Below are 5,706 nucleotides of genomic sequence, written 5' to 3' on the forward strand. Positions count from 1 at the left end.
CCAACCAAAAATTATGAACCACTTCCTTGTAAAATAAAGCAATGATCACAAGTCATACTGTTTTGGGATTCTAAACAAGTGTAACGTATGGATAACACAATATGGAGTGACAAACAGGTGTTTGAACACATAACGTTATGAAGTTATAATTATCTTTACAAATCCTTATGTATCATGTTTTGAACTACACTACATAAAGTGTTCACGAAAACCAATGAAACAAATATTGCAACTCCAATATCCTCCACCTTAAGCTTCATATACATACATCTAAGGTATATGTGAACCTCTTGTTTAAGAAATAAAAGGGGCATTACAACAAGGTATGAGCCAACTGTAACAAAACAAAACACAGAAAGCTTCTACCTGGACCCATCTTAATGATGTTTAGATGAAACATGACAAATGAAAACTAGTGTAAATTAACAAACTTGAATTTTTAACATTTTTTTATGTTTCAAAGGTAACAGTCTGGCAAGTTCATGGTTTAAAGGTAAAAAACTGATAGTAACACGTTTTTTGACTTTTGCTAAACGATAGTTATTGTGTTTCGCTCATACATTTCTTGGCAATTCTTATATAAAATAAGCATCTAATCAGGCTATACACACATTTTGCAATGATATCATTTTTCAACCAAAATTAGTTTTCGAAAGGTTATTGAAATGAGGTCTGCACTTCTCTCTCATACACTGCACTGCATATAGTACGGTGACCAAGTAAAGAAAAGTCGCTTATTTAAGGAGTTTAATCGTCATTCGTACTATACGGCTATAAATCACAGTCTTGGTAGATCAAATATTAAACTTCACATTTTGACTTGTCGTCAAAAAATCGTACGGTGCAATTTTTGTAAAATGGGCTTTGAAGTACGTAGTTTAACTTAAACTAAAAATCGACTTAGAAAAGTTTTAAGGTCTACATTGTAAAATAACGTCCGTGCTATGATTTCTGTTATTACAACATTGTTGTTACACCTTATTTTAACGATTCAAAAATAAAGTTTAGCAAAATTAATCTGTTATTAGGAGTTTATGTAAAAATGACACTACGAATATTCTGCAGTGAATAGAGTACGTTTCAATTCAATTTCATCATTTTTTAACGCAAAATGTACATTAATTAACATTTATATGATATTTCATACCTTTATTAATCAATAATAATAAATTCATTTATCTCAGAAGCACTAATTAAGCAATTCTAGCCAAACACAAGTCCTTACGCTCATATGACAGAGCTATTCGAAGCACCTATACAGCCTCTTATAAATACGTATAAGCAATGAGTGCTGTATCCCTTACATTCAAATACTGGGATGTGTTCCTTGAAGCATTAGACATTTTGCTGGCAAATGTTAGAGCAGGACGAGAGGGAAATTGGTCACTTCCTTGCGATCGTCATCTCAAATGTAACCTTATGTTTTTGTAACAAACCGTAATATTTACTGAAGGTGGATGACAGTTTACATAGTCGATATGCTTCAACTTTCTGCGAATATTCGATCATCTTTTATGGATGGCTACTTTTCTTAAAGACAGACTCCTGGACAATCTGACGGTCAAAGACCGACATGGCAAGAGAAAAGACCGTTATCAAAGCCCTAAGGGGATCATGTGACACTGTAGGCATAACAAATCAAAAGTCTGAGCTTGTTAGATGGACCCTTACTAGAAATTTCCTAGAACCCCTTAGTCGTGTAACGCTGAAAATGGCTGGAATTGCTGCAAATAATGCAAATTCACAAGAGGAAACAAAACCAACAGCAATGAAGAGAGGAGAAGAACATGTTATTGCTATTGTGAACCATCTGAATTATCCATGACTGATCCCTTTGATGATGAATCCCATCCTCCATGTCTTATCAATATCTCTTCTAGAAAAGGCATGCTACAAGAGATATTCGAGATTCTTTGCTCATAGCTGTAGAGGAAGTATTGAACATGTCTTAGCATTGTTTCACTAGTTCACTTTCTTTATGTCCTTCAAGGAGTTTTTATAGTCCAATATCAAAGTCCAAACTAAAAATGTTGAAAACATGACCACAAAAACAAACCTTAAATACAAATCGGGGGAAATACTTTTAGGTCACATACATCCATAATTTGTATTTAGACGTACACTGAATGTGGCAAAATATAGAGATGATGTACCATAGAACATGTGCTGTCGCACCCTGTAGGTCCCATTACAATTTCCCTTTTTCAAGATGACGGCACCATGAGAAAATCATGTAAGACTTATTTGTTGAAGTAATTATAATCTGAGGTTCCTTGAGCACTTTCCGTACCTTCCTTTGTACCATCACTCCTAACTTACAGGTGGTAAGGCATTGGTTCAATGTATTGATGTTTAGAACGGTAACCTAAAACATTCGGTGACATTGCAGCTGTCTATTAAAAAATATGCCAACGAATTTCTATAACGCAAACAGTAGCAGATGTTTTTGACCGCTACGTAATGAACAACTCTATAAAGTCTGTCTAAAGGGAACGCCGCACAAAGACTATAGCTTCCACCAAAGTGTATCAGATAAAGAGTTTCGGTAATATGGACAAAGTGAAGCCCTTGGTTGGGCATGGAAGTTAAATTCAAAGCTATATGATCAGAAATATCTCTTTAAAACCATTCCATCATAGTAATTATCCAATGCACTTCAAGCTTGCCACCAGTAAAGACGCAAGTTTAGTCAGGTTACCTACCTGTGAGGCAGCACTGATGTGGATACTTAAAAATTCAAAAGATCTTTTAGAGTACATACAATCTAACTCTCTTTCATCTTGTAACAGTATTAAAACATTTGACTTTTCTACTCTGTACACAAGTATTCCACATTCCAAACTAAAAGACAAATTGAAAGAGTTGGTATTAATTTGCTTCATAAAAAAGAATGGCCAACGTAGATACAAGTATCTTGTCTTAGGGAGGGATAAATCCTACTTTGTAAAGAATCACTCTGATTCCAACAAAAAATTCTCTGAAACTGATATTATCAAGATGCTTGATTTCTTGATTGACAACATATTTGTTACGTTCGGAGGACGTGTTTTTCAACAGACTGTCGGCATTCCAATGGGAACAAACTGTGCCCCTCTACTCGCCGACTTGTTTCTTTATTATTATGAGGCTGACTTCATGCTGGAACTTCTTAGGAAGAAAGATAAGAAGTTTGCAATATCCTTTAACTCTACTTTCCGCTATATAGATGATGTTCTTTCACTGAAAAATTCAAAATTTGGTGACTATGTGGAACGCATCTATCCAATCGAACTAGAGATAAAGGATACTACAGACACAGTTAAGTCGGCTTCATATCTTGACTTACATCTAGAAATTGACAATGAGGGTCGGTTGAAAACAAAACTTTACGACAAAAGAGATGATTTCAGCTTTCCAATTGTGAACTTTCCATTTCTAAGTAGCAGCACCTGCATACGGGGTATATATCTCCCAATTGATACGATATTCCCGTGCTTGCATTTCCTATCATGATTTTCTTGATAGAGGTTTGCTGCTCACAAGGAAGCTATTAAACCAAGAGTTCCAAATGGTGAAGTTGAAATCATCCCTTCGTAAATTTTACGGACGCCATCACGAGTTGGTTGACCGTTATGGAATAACCGTTTCACAAATGATATCGGATATGTTCCTTACGTCGTAACTACAATCCCCTTCCGTTTCATGAATATGACCTACCGAATTAGACTATTTACCGGATTTGTAATCACATAAGCAACACGACGGGTGCCACATGTGGAGCAGGATCTGCTTACCCTTCCGGAGCACCTGAGATCACCCCTAGTTTTTGGTGGGGTTCGTGTTGTTTATTCTTTAGTTTTCTATGTTGTGTCGTGTGTACTATTGTTTTTCTGTTTGTCTTTTTCATTTTTAGCGTTGTCAGTTTGTTTTGGATTTATGAGTTTGACTGTCCCTTTGGTATCTTTCGTCCCTCTTTTTTTACGTACTTTGTTTCAAACTAAAAATTTGGAGCGCATTTTACATTGCTAACCCCCTTATTTCGTCAATTTACAATACGGTTGGCGAAATTTAAATGATTCATTACACCCCGTGTATTTTAATGGGCATATGTCAGCAATATTCTTGCAGGATCTTGTGTTTTCATTGAAGGGAAAATGTCCATGTAAAAAAAATCATGTGTTTGTTCACAACAAAACCCTACATGTCCGGAGCTTTACTCCTGTAAAGGGTCAGAATTATATGGAAATTGCAAATCATGTTCCTTGACAGATTTTAAACCAGAAGATACTCCTGGCATAACTCTGTTGTGATGATGTCTTTGGTTGGAATTTTGAATTATAACTGTTTTCGTGGTATCGGGTGCTTTCAAGTTGTCATGAATTACATGAATGAGCTTATGCAAAATACGCCTCCATGATACAATGTAGCAGGATTCAGTTAAAATAATAATATTTATCATTTATTGATGAGGTTGAATGTCAGCCGGTAAGGTAACTACTGTAACTTTATTAGAATATTTGCATAATAGATCTAGATCAAGTGTTTGAAAAAAGCCAATTTCCAGAAAAAAATCGATTTCCTATATAGCTAATTCATTTTTTTTCATTTTCGAGATAACTCATTGTTTAATGATTCAAAAATAATGTCTGTATCTGAAATTTTACCTAAATAGTTGTACTAAATTTAGAAATGGGAAATAGTGGAAAAACAATAATAAACTTAATTTCAAAATTATGGAAGAAAAAAAAAAAAAAAATTTGATCTTTGACCCTATTTATGCAAAACTATTACCACATTTCTCTTTGACGACATTGTTATTTCAAAAGTACTTATTTTTTTCCCGAATCCAATGATATATACTATAGCCATATAGTATGTTTGACGATTAAATCTAAAATATATTGGGTCTGGTCACCGTACTAATAAGTTAATTTTACATAATAAACATTTTCTCAATTAGCTCACTACATTTTTGGTTTCGGTATCGGTTTCGGTATCGATTTCAGTTTCGGTTTTGGTATCGGCGTATGGCGTACATGTCTAAGAGAACTGATTGTTTTGATCCATTCTAACAGAGTGTCCAATTCAGCTTCTACTCGTTTTGCGTAGTCTTGGAATCCATAGATATTTTGAAGCTATGGTTCCAATTGATTTGTTGTGGTTCTCGAAACATAGGACCATGTTATATCACCTTTTGTTGGTGTTCGTGTTGAATTATGTTTGTATCTGCAGTAATAACATTGCCAGAGGATCTGTTAATATAGGTATACTCATCATAGATACCAGGACTAAATTTTGTATATACGCCAGACGCGCGTTTCGTCTACAAAAGACTCATCAGTGACGCTTGAATCCCAAAAAGTTGAAAAGGCCAAATAAAGTACGAAGTTGAAGAGCATTGAGGACCAAAATTTCTAAAAGTGTTGCCAAATACAGGTACGGTAATAAATGCCTAAGGCGAGTGAGAACAGTCACAAGTCACAGGGTTTTTTGGGTATTGTTCCAAATCAAGGTCCTGCAATGCATGTTTATGGTGCAATGGTTTTGGTTTTACTATAATTTCTGTTCTTGCATAATTCATATAATCTCGTAAATTTACCTTTTTGCTTTGTCTATCATACTATCTTGTATTCGTTATCAAATAGTTGTACAATACAGAAAATAAAAAATGACCTACGATTGTCAGGAAGATCATACTCATAGTAATTGTTAACACGAGTGTTATGT

The sequence above is a fragment of the Mytilus edulis genome, chromosome 9, assembly GCF_963676685.1.
Source record: "Mytilus edulis chromosome 9, xbMytEdul2.2, whole genome shotgun sequence".
Classification (NCBI taxonomy): domain Eukaryota; kingdom Metazoa; phylum Mollusca; class Bivalvia; order Mytilida; family Mytilidae; genus Mytilus; species Mytilus edulis.